The sequence below is a fragment of the Bacillus rossius genome, chromosome 16, assembly GCF_032445375.1.
Source record: "Bacillus rossius redtenbacheri isolate Brsri chromosome 16, Brsri_v3, whole genome shotgun sequence".
Taxonomy (NCBI): Eukaryota; Metazoa; Arthropoda; class Insecta; order Phasmatodea; family Bacillidae; genus Bacillus; species Bacillus rossius.
Genome location: NC_086343.1, coordinates 28569224 through 28581973, shown reverse-complemented (window position 1 = coordinate 28581973; position 12750 = coordinate 28569224).

The window sequence follows — 12750 nt, the reverse complement described above, 5'->3', positions numbered from 1 at the left end:
GGTAAATTCACACATAAAAAAAAAATCTCAGATGAAAACGGACTGCCTAGAAATTTTGACCACCCCCTTCCTTGCCCCCACCTCTCTTTATAGCCGTGGGCACTTTCATTTCTCCTTTTGCATTCTCACTTGTCGCCGGTCTTTCATGATCTCAGTATCGACGAACCGTTAACCTAAATAATTAACTCAGTATTTCATTCTTTCAAATATTTTAATTTTACGATGTCTCAATGCTACGATGCTGTGTCAATGACATGAAAAATTATTCCGCCGACTGTAATGCAGTATGTCATGTTATGACTGGCAGAAAACATCTTGGAAAAATTTTAGCCCAAACAGTTAATAAGATAATATGATCATTTAAAATTATAAATGTTCTTCAGACGCAATAAGGTTAAAATGTTAGATGCTAATATATATTCGTACATAAACCATCTATTCAAATATTCTGCTAAGTTAGCATTTTACATCTTTTATGGTATGAATAGTCAAAGTTAGGCGATTAAAAAGTTTTGCTCTAGTCATGCTAAATATTCCTTCCCCCAAGTATACTATGTCTCATTTTTTTTGGAATTTAATATAATTTATGGAATTAAAATTTGTAATCACATTATCTAATAATTTTGTGTAGAGTTGTGATTTAAAAAAAATAAGAAAAAAAAAGCTTATAACTTAAATCTAAGGCACCTTTTAAATTTTGGTTTTTGATTCAGAACCATATTTAATTGACCCTATGAACTGTTCTCGGGTTGACGTTGGGCTCTGGAACATTCTGTGTATATAATTTTGATGTCTTTTTTTTTCTACAAGCAATACTTGCGATAAGTTATTATTTAGTTTCAAACAGGGAACTCACGCACACTTTGTTCAGCGTCAGAATGCTTGAAGTTTCGAATAAACGTTAGAACACGGTCTCATCGCACACATTTATGGTACCTATGCTGCAATGGTAAGAGCTAGAATTTAACTCGAACGACGACCCTACAAAGGGATTCAGGGGTGACGTGACTTGTAAAATAGTAGTGAGAATAGGACCACCAGATTACGAACTTGTGCTCGTGAATTCACGTCGTGCTTGGGATGAGATCGAACCCACAACCTTTGCCACCGAGGTTCACAACCACCCAAGAATATTTTTAGGCCCGCATAGAAATGGCGTGTGCAAGGTATAGACCAGCGGTTCTCATATCTTTTTCGCCATGGCACCCTTGTCGGGTAAAAAAAAAAAAAAAAAAAAAAAAACTGTCTCGGCACAGCTACTCTTCAAGCGGTTCTAAATAGGAAAAGAAGAAAAAAAACAGTGTACATTTATTTCTCAGTTGTCTTTAATGCAATGATCGTAAATGTTTGGATGAAATTTTCATTATTTCCTTTATGTTATGGGAAGGTTATTTAAAATTACTCTCAAATCACTCGAGCCAGATAGTTAGCTATTGTATATGTTTGTTTTTAATGTAAGCATACGTTGATAATGCAGACTCAGATAAGATGACGCTGCAGCCTTGCCCGACATGTTCTCTGTAAACACTTGCCTCCAGAGCTGTTCTTGGCTTCCTCCGTGATAATGCGGTTTTCAACTAGTTACTGTCTTCGCTGAGCTCAAGCAGACTTCGAAAATTTTCGTTCGTCATTCCACCGGGTTTACATAACGGGTTCGTAGTCCAGTTGTAGGTGTCACCAGAGTCAATGTTGACGGTTGAGCTCTTTTGTTTTGAAAAATTCTTGCGAACGATTAATGCTGTAGAGGTTCCTGCACTCGACGCACACATTTCAACGAATAGTTTCGTATCCTATCGAGTTGAATGTTTGTACAAAAACACGTCATTTTCGTTAAATGTGTGTGGTCAAATCTGTAATCAAGACTGAATATTTAATGATTCAAAACATCTTAGGCAGTAGGTAGTTAGCGTCAAACTTTTTTTAATAGGCATTCTCGGTTCTAATAGATTACCATATCCGTACATTACGTCTGAGAGTTCGGAGACTCTTGTTTGTCGGCTTGAAATATGACTTAATTGTTTGAAAGATATGACAAGTATTGAAATAAAAATTGTTGTCTGTAAAGTCGGTTTACGGACGATAGTTTAACGTGACAACGTCATAACAAAACATTGATGAAATTATTGCATACTTTCATGAATAAATTAGAATAATTTTTATTGAATTATCACTATTTTGTATGGATACAAAGAAGGAGTGAAATTAAATCTACAATTTAATTGATAACTGTACTTTTATTTGCACTAATTAATTCAAATATTTTTATTACTTTAACGAAGAGATTATTTTAACTTATAACTTTTATACATGTTTGCTATTTAACTTCTTGCAATCTGTGTTATTCTGTTAAGGATAGGACGATGATAGGAAAAGTAGGAAACGAATGGGAGTGTTTCAAGTTTAATGTGCCTCGAAAAAGTCAAATTGATGGTTGATCCAAACGAGTGCAAGAGAGAGATGCGGCGCAAGCGTACAATGTGCGTAACGGGACACAGCGCAACGGGACAATGTGCGCAACGGGACACTTTTTAGTGCGTGCAGCCGGCGTTCATCGATTTATTAGACGTCACGTAAAAAAAAAAAGAATGCCCCGTGGTTTGGATTCGCTTGGCCTATACGCCCGATATTGGACATTGTCTTGACATCGAACGTTACTCGGTTGAAAGGCATGCCAAGTACCGAAAAAAAAGGTCTCCTGGTTCGGATACACTCGTTCTGCATGCTTGCCATTGGTTTTTACTTGGGCGTATTGCGTACATAGTACTGACAGAGAATACCTCGTGGTTCGTAGATACATAGCCTATATGCCTGTAGTTGGCCTCCATTTTAGGCATAGTAATATCGAGTAACATATTTATTCAGCCTTCCAGGAATCTTTGTTGGCAGTGAAGATGATTAACTAAATAAACATTTTTGAAATTTTTTTTTGTATCGACAAAGGATAAAACCAAGGACTGATCAAGGATCGAACCAAGCAATGAAATCGGCCGACTAAATCAGTATATCAATGAGTCAATAGTTTAATGATTTTTTTGAAATAGTTTTCGAATTTATATGTTGATAATTACAGAATTTCATGATGGCGGCCAAGATGGTCGACAAGATGGGGGATGCTACGGTTTTAAATACTACCGCACTCTAGTGGTTAAAAAATTAACTAATATGAGGACAGAAAACTCTAGCAGACTAAAACAAGATAGCGGATCCAAGATGGCCGCCGTGATGTTATATTGGTTGGTTTAATATCTGCCTAGACGAAAGTGGTGGGGGGTTAATCTGCCAGCTGCCACCGCGGTGGAGGATTATTTTCTTTTGCCCTCGGCAGGTTCGAACCCAGGACTCCATGCCATAAGTGCGTTTTTAAGGAAAAAGTTTTGAAATTGTTTTTTAAAAAATTGGTTGTCTGTAAAGTCGGTTAACGGACGATAGTTTAACGTGACAACGTCATAACAAAACATTGATGAAATTATTGTACACTTTAATGAATAAAATTGAATCATTTTTATTTTATTAATAAAAGAATAAATACTTAAAATTATACTAGTAATCAGATTTTTAGAATGCAAGAATAGTAGTATAGGAATGGGGCTCCGGGCACAGGCATCTGGCTGAGGTGTCGACCACCATATTGGATTGTGACGTCACGGCGGCCATCTTGTATGAGTGTGACCTTGATCCCGGCGGTCATTTTGGATCCGCCATCTTGGATCCGCCATTTTGAATGACATCATTTTGTTTTCTCGAACATTCCGGCATTTTTCCGCCATTTTGAATTATGACGCCACCGTTGCAATTTTCGTTACGGCCACCATCTTTAACTTTTTTATTTATAATCCGATTTTAATGAAAAAAAATTAAAAATTTATAAAAAAAGTCATTTAATAAAATTTTAATGAAAAATATTAAAAAAAAAAAACATTCGTTCGAACCCGACGAGTGCAAAAAAAAAAAAGCGACCGATCTTTCCCCCGTGGTGGGTGCTGGCAGACTGACCCCCACCACTTTGTTAATAGCATATATATCGTCACCTAGTATGACGTCATGTCCGCCATCTTGTCTTCGTTTGCTGGTAGCCATCATCATGTTATCGTCGGCTAGAGTGCGCTGACACCATGTTAGTTTAATTCTTACCTGCTAGAGTGCAGTAATCATTTATTATTACTGTGACACCCGCCATCTTGTCATTTGCCCGCCATCTTGGAATCGTGTAATTGTTTAGCTAGAAATTCGGGAAAAATTCCTAATTTCATTAAATAAATCAATCATTAATTTACACATTGATTCGATCGACTCCTGTTCTAGGTTCGATACCTGATCGATACAATAATGTTTAATTGTATGTAAAAAATAATAATTTCAATAAACCATGTTAAAAATTCATGAAACAAATTTGTAATCTATATACTGATTGATTAGATCGACTTAAGTCCTTGGTTCGATCCCTGGCCGATATAAAATAACTTTAATTTTAAAAAAGTATCACTAAAGTGGCAGGTTTGAGAAAATAAAAACACCGCAAGTTCTTTTAAAAAACTTTTATTACATAAATTCTACACTACTACAAGTATAAAAAAACACAGACAAATTACTAAAGTCTTTTGGATTTCTCGATTTCTGCATCAGCCACCCACGAATTAAAGCGAGGTGGAAAGCCCCACCACTTGACGTAGGACCGTCCTTTTCTCCGTTTTATAATTTTCTCCACCAAGTACGTATCGGGATACAACATAGGCTGAACCTCTTCAGCATAGAAGCCGCCATGGATAGGTTTGTGGTCCAAATCTTCGAGGTAGTAGGTCCTAGGCTCTGATTCACGAACATGTGTCACACGGAAATGTTCAGGACTCCAGTTCGCAGTGAAACCTTTCTCGAAGATACCTTTCTGCTTGGATATTCGCACAATGTCACCGACGTTAGCTTTAAGCTTTCGAGGATCTTTTTTCTTTGTGTTGGAAAACACTGTTTGAAGCAGACGATTGTCCTTTACGTCCTTTGGCTTAATTTTCGTGGTAGAATGCACCGTGGAATTATACTCGCTTATTAGTTTCGGCAATATGTAAAGCCACTTGTAATTACCGTTAGCCGTGAACTGTCGCCACATCTTGGAACGCAGAGTTCTGTTAAACCTTTCGACAACGGAGGCTTTGACGTTACTAAATGTAGAGTAGTGTTTGATGCCATACTTCTTCATCAAGGCCTTGAAGGTTGCATTGTAGAATTCTTTCCCGAGGTCTGTTTGCAGGTGCGACGGTAAACGTCCATCACACAAAATAATGTCCATGGCCTTGACTACTTCAGTTGCAGTCTTAGATTTGACAGGTCTAGCCCAAGCGAACTTGCTATAAACATTGATGACTGTCAACATGTACTTGAAACCTTTATTCAATCGGGAATATGTTATCATCTCAACAAGGTCCGCCTGGAATAAATCATCAATTCCACGAACTATGACTTTGCGACGAAGGTATTTCCGTCTAGCAGGAGCATGAAGTTCGCGAGCGATTCCGGTTCGACTCATTGTATGTAGCCGGCTTCCCTCAGTTCTTCAAGTATGTAGACTATTTCGTTGATGTGTGAATAGTTTCCTACACTAAGCGAAGCATGTAGAATTCTAAGGTGATCAACTTATTCATTGGGGTCGTCCCAATATACATAGTCAAATATCTGACCACTTTCTAGCTTTTTTAAACCTTCACTATGTATTGTTAGTTCACTGAAGAGATTAGCGAGAATGTCGATTTTTTCATGATCTTCGTCTTTATATACACCACTATCTGGATCGTTATCGCGAAAATGTGCATTGGTTAGCTCTAGCAGTTTTTTGTACTCTTTTAAGTCTTTGTGAGAATATCCTTTAGGCTCCCTGCGAAACAGCAATTCGTACAGACCCGGAGTCCCGAGCGTTTTGAACTCTTCTACGCGAACGATATTTCCTGGTAGAAAGTCTATTTCTTTAGCACCGAGGAACCACTTATTATGTTTTCTGTACACTCCGTAGGTCGTGTCATTATTCCGGCTCGTAAACGATATCAGGCATGGCCGGACCATTGAATTAACTTGGTGTCCCTTTTTCGGTATTTTTTTCTTGTGAATGGACTCTGTACTCGTTAAGTCCTCTTCTTCTCGATCTGGTTCATACTTTCTCTTCTTTACAGTTGGCATTTCATCTTCAACTTCTGTCTTCACAATGATGGATGGTTCTTCCTTAATTTAAGTTCGTCGAGGCGACTAGTGATCGGCTTAAATATCTCTTCATTTTCCATCTCACGTGCAAGTCTGGTTCGTCTAGAACAGTGGTTCCCAACCTTTTTTTGATCAGGGACCACTTTAATTTCATTATCATTAGCAGGGACCACAAGGTTAAAAAATAATCTGTATCAATCTAAAAATAAACTTTAAGCCTAATCGTTCAATGTTAATCGAAACGTTTAACATAAGCAATCTAAAAAACCAAAATAAATATTAATTAACAGTGTTATGATTGAAAACACTTATTTTAGTACACAATTAAGTTTGCGTCAATGAGATTTTTGAGCTTGCATCTTCTGTACAAGATCTTGAATTCCTGGGGTAATATTTTTTGCTCAAAGCTACACGCATAAGATCACTTACTTTCAGTCGATTCCTGGATTTGTTTTTAATGATCAGTAATGCAGAAAATCCTTGTTCGCATAAATAAGTTGTCGAGAAAAGCATAAGATAGCGCAAAGCGATTTCTCTCATTTTAGTATATGAAATTGCTTTCTTACACCAAAACGTATCCAAAGAATCAGATTCAAAAGCGTCATTACAGTTCCTGTCATTTTGTAATTCAATAAGTTATTCTTGGATTTCTTCTGCAACTTCTCTGGCGTTAGTTAGTTGAATTCATCAACCAACATTTGCAAATGACATTTGCTGTTTTTTGTATGCTTTCCCTAAACATGACATATTTTTTGTCGTCAAGGAGTGCCTTCAATGTTGCAAACGCACTTTAATTGCCCTCGCCAACTTGACTAATCCATAACTTAAGTTTGCAAATAAAAGCACGAAGTTTATCTTCAAAATTAAAAATATTTGCAACGCCTTCTAATTTTCTGTTTCCTGAACCTTGCATTTGCAAGTTCAACTTATTTAAGTGTGTAAAAATATCCACAAGATATGCCAAATACATCTGGGATGTCAAATCAGAAAACTGTACTAGTAAGTCTACCATTTTTTTTCTCACCTAGAAACAACTCATTCTTTCCTCTCAGCTCGTATAATCTTTTCAGCATATTGCCTTTCGACAACCAACGAACTTCTGTGTGAGAGAGGAGGTTCTCATGGTTGGAGTCCATTTCAGTGCATAGTTTTTAAAAAGGGCGTGAATTTAAGGCACTGCTTTTAATGACATTTACTACTTTTATGGCCAATTTCATTGTATCATTAAGACATTTAGGAAGAGTCTTGGAAGCTAACACCTGGCGATGAAGGCTACAATGTAATGTTAATGTTGACGGATTCCTCTGTTTGATTAACGTTACTAGACCGGAATGTGATCCTAACATCGCAGGAACACCATCCGTACAGAAACCGACTAGCTTTTCCCACATAATGCCATATTTCTGGAAATATCCAGTTATTACCTATATTCATGACGTCGATACCTCTTGATGTCATTTCCAGTTCCTGAGAAAACAACAGTTCTTCTTTGAATATGTTGTCGTCGTCTAAAAAGCGGACAAAAACAAGTAACTGTGCACAATTAGAAATGTCAGTAGATTCATCGCACTGCAAAGCAAAGAATGGCGACATTTTAATTTTTGAAACAAGTTGCTCCTCGATATCATTTGACATGAGTTCAATTCTAGCTTACACCACGTTGTTCGACAAAGGTATAGCTTGTATTTTTCTTTTTTTGCTTCTAACCCTAAAACTTCTTCGACGGCTTTGATCAAACAAAGAGTTTCACCTATTGTGTGAGGCTTTTTTGATTGTGCTATTAATTTCGATATCTTAAACGATGCTACTAATGTTTTTTCAGATGATGCATATCTTGTACCACTAGGTCCGAGTTTCATTTTTTTTTTTTAATTCTCCAATTTTCCTTGAAAGAACTCTGGTGGTCGGTCAGAAAAATTTGGATGAATCGTTTCTAGGTGACGTTTTAATTTCGCTGGCTTCAAGGCTTCGTTCGCCAGAACAGTTGCGCATATAACACATTGTGGTTTTATTTCTCCATTACTTTCTATCGAATAAATCCAAATTTAATGTAACTATTATTATATTTTCTCTTAGGCGGCATTTTCTGAAAATAAAACCAAAATACAATAGAATGTACACTGTTATGCTTATATTATGTTTTATGCCAAGTAAAAGAATAAAAAATAATATAGCTAAATTTTTTCATAATTCATAAAATAAATCATTAAATAAATAAATAAATATAAACTGGCTTCCAAAAAATTCTAACCTCGCTATCATTTTTTACAAACTTAAATCTTTACCACATAATTTAAAAATTAATGTTGTCTAATCCTAATTGGTAGGTACCTTAAATTTCCCTTAACCCTCTTGGTGCCCGCCTCAAATTGTCTAATTCTATGATGGTTATACTAAATGTGCCAAGTCATTTTTAAATGAATTACATATCTGGAGTTAAATATTAATAACTTTTTTAACTTTAATAACTTTTTACCTTTAATAACGTTTTTACCTTTAATAACGTTTTTACCTTTAAGCATGGAAGTATAAATTTTTTACATTATATAAATAAATTATTTTTTGTAATATTTTAAGATTTAAAAAACATATCATGCATTTTTTATTTACTTTATTTTAAAGTTCTCGTGAAAAAGTTATATTATTTTTAATGGATTGGCGTGCGAATAGGGCATGGTTATCAAAGTAATATTCTTAGCACTAAGAATGTCGTGGGAAAATATAATCACTACAACTATTACAAAATTGATTTTTAACGCACAATAAACAACAATAAAGAATAACTGGCAATTTATAATATCCACGAAACTGCTTATTATTTTTTTATAAAGCAACTTAATAATTTGTTTGCCAGAAATATATAATTTTTGTAAATATTTGCAAAGTAAATTTTTATAAGCAGGAACACATACCTACTTATGTAGAAAATATTTAACACTTATAATTTACAAAAGAATAAAAATAAAAGTTGAATTTCTCACAACGAAAAGTTAAATTCAAAACGAAGAGATGCGCACAAACGCAGTACCAATCTGTTTCACACGCTGTTCGAAAACACAACACTGCTGAGCAAAACAAAAGAAAACGTACGATTGACTGACCGGCTTGCGCCATAATGTTAGTCAGTTGCTTGCCCTTCCCCCGGTCGCCTGCGCGCCGCGCTCGCTTTTGTTCACCGACGCGCGTTTATTCAAAGTTTGAAATCTTTCACGGACCATATTTTAGCTCTCGCGGACCACTGATGGTCCGCGGACCTTTGGTTGGGAACCACTGGTCTAGAAAGTAGATATTTTTCACGAACAGACTGTATAGCTCTATGAAGGTCACTGGCCAGGTCCGACATTGAACTGACTGAAAACTTATTGCAAGTCCTCCTTTTATACTTTATTATTCATTCGCAGAAACTTCTTTCTTGTGTGTGGCAAAATCTGAATTTGTTGACAAGTGAGATAGTGATGCTTTCAGACTACTTTGTAAAGTCCTCAAATCGTCACGTCTTTGTGCATTCGATTCTTCGATCATGTCGAGAATTCGTGAATCCGAGGCTTCCACGCGCTGATCGATGGCAACGAGATACTCTATTATTTCGTCTTTTGCGCATTTTATTTCTTGGCTGAGTAGCGAAATGTATTAACGTATTTCAGCATCGTGGTTCACGGCACATAGCTGGGTACTTGGAGCTCGACTGCTACGACCAAATTTAGAAATGCTTTGATTCATGTTTGACGATAAACTGATCGAAACCTTGTCTGTACCTGCCCTTATATAGAGGCCAGTCTTTGACTATAACTAGGAATCCGTGCTCGTCTTTCCAACACAAGGAACACATGTCTTTGAATTCCTGAAACGACATGTCAGTGTTTACGTGGTCGTCGTAGGCGTGTCGTAAATTTAGTTCGTCCATGCGAAAAAGCACTATAACATTCGCATTATCTCGTAGGAGATGTTTTGGAATACGACTGTACATCTGACACAGGTATACGCAGTCTACCTTGACGTGTCTGCCCATGGAAAAGTACTCTTGTATAATGCCTTGCTTCTCGCACATTACATCGTCGAAAACAAACACGGAGTTAGGCCTTGCTTCGTCGGTAGACACCACATCGGTATTATCGTTAAACGGAAAATACTCCAGACCATCCACCGAGCGTAGAACAGTGGCCAAGCGCTGGTACTTTTGCTGTTGCAACGACTTGGAATAGAGGTAAACGTTCTCGAACCGAAGACCATTTGGTTCCTCCAGTAAACTCAGTAGAACGCATGTTTTGCCACAGTTTGACGTACCCGTCATTATGCATCGTACAGCAGAAGGCAATAGTAATCCATGTCGTGATTCACGACCGCTAGTTTCAACGTCTTGCATAATGCGCACGGGCAAACAAACATCTTGCTTGACGACTTGCATTGTACTGACAAAAAATTGTATAATAGAAGAGTATTTATACTTTCTGGTCAGTTGCGTGCAATGACTCGAAGAGGTAAGAACAAAAAACACATCGGTGCAGGACTCATAAACTCGCTGATAAACAATCTGCCATTCGAGCTACACATTCCCGGCTACAGATTCTGCGGCCCCGGCACTAAACTAGCGAAAAGGGTAGCTCGCGGTGACGTGGGCATTAATTCTCTCGACGAAAAGTGCAAGCAGCACGATATTGAGTAGTATAGGATAGCCGGTCCGGGCGCAGGCTTTAAGGCTGTGGTGCTGTGGTGCCGACCGCCATCTTGGATTGTGACGTCACGGCGGCCATCTTGGATGGTTGTGACCTTGACCTTTGACCTTGACCTTGAATTTGATCCTCAAAAATCGCCAAAATCCGCCAAAATTGGGCAAAATTTGCCCAAAATTCCTCAAAAATCGCCAAAATTTCCATTTCTGTGGAAAAAAGTTCCGCCAAAAAATCTCAAAAAATTCCACAAATTAAAAATTTCTCATTTCGAGGGAAAAATTTCCCGTTTCGAGGGAAAAATTCCCGTTTTTAGTCCTTAAAAATCCCAGTGGCTGAAAATTCCTAAAACTGGCTTAAGCATCCTTAACTCAAGCCTCAGTTAAGCCATTTCTAGGAATAAGGATACCATGACCGCCATCTTGAATTATGACGTCATCGTTGCAATTTCCGTTACGGCCGCCATCTTTAAATTTATTATCCGATTTTAATGAAAAAAAATTTAAAATTCATAAAACAAATTAAATAATAAAATTTTTAATAAAATATTTAAAAAACAAACATTTACGACACGGAGCTCGGAGTCCTCGGTTCGAACCCGACGAGTGCAAAAAAAATAAAAATGGCGACCGATCCTTCCCCCGAGGTGGCTGCAGGCATACTGACTCCCACCACTTTTTATCATCATCTAGTATGACGTCATGGCCGCCATCTTGTCTTCGATGCTGGAAGCCATCATCATTGTATCGTCGGCTAGAGTGCGCCGATGACATGTTAGTTTAATTCGTATCCGCAAGAGTGCAGTAATCATTTATTACTGTGACATCCGCCATCTTGTCATTTGGCCGCCATCTTGAAAATCCGTAATTATTTAGCTAGAAATTCGGGAAAAGTTCCAAAATTCATTAAATAAATCACTCATTAATTTACATATTGATTCGATCGATTCCCGTCCTCGGTTCGATACCCGATCGTTGCAATAATGTTTAATCTTATGTAAAAAAAATAATTTAAATAAACCATGTTCAACATTCTTAAAGAGACTTTAAATCCTCTACTACCACCATCCTATCAGACATCAAGACCACCATATTGGAAATGTGTAATTTTAATGCTAGAGATCCGGGAAAAAGTTCAGAAATCATTAAATAAATTTCCGATCAATATACTGATTAATTAGATCGACTAAGATCCTTGGTACGATCTAGGATGATGCAAAAAAAATTAAATATATCATCAATTTAACATAATAGTAACAGGTTCGAGGAATTAAACACCGCAAGTTCTTTTACAAACATAATATTTATTACATAATTTCTATTCTACTACAGGATCACTTACGAAAGCCAACAATCTTATAATCATTTAGTTCCGCAGCGGTGTGAAATGACTAATTCTTAGCTCCAATCGGTTTATACTAGACAGAGTCCAGCCAGAACCTTTACAGACATAGTCCACCTCTTCTTGACAGAGTTTCTGGATACCGTTTTTAACAGTTTGCTTCACATCGTTAGAACTGTAAATTACTGCAGCAGATGTCTTGAATGCACACTTCTTCACTTCGTCATCGAACGGATATGGCTTTCCATATATACAGTCCAACCACAAGTTATATTTCAAAGGTCCGTTTGTTGCTACATCATCAGTAAGCTGATTGATTATCTTCTGTCTGATATCGTCAAGAAAATTACAAATGTCCTTCGACTCACCGAACGTATTTAGATAATAGTAGTCTTTCAACGTTCCACGAAATGCAGACTGCGCCAAGTAGAAGCCATTATCGTTCACTTGTAATGCTACGAACACAGTCTTAGGTTTAGTTCCATGTTCAGACGTCATAACAATCGGTTGCTGGGCATCTGTTTTTTTGGTTGTACGCTTTCGTGTCTCCAATCTAAAG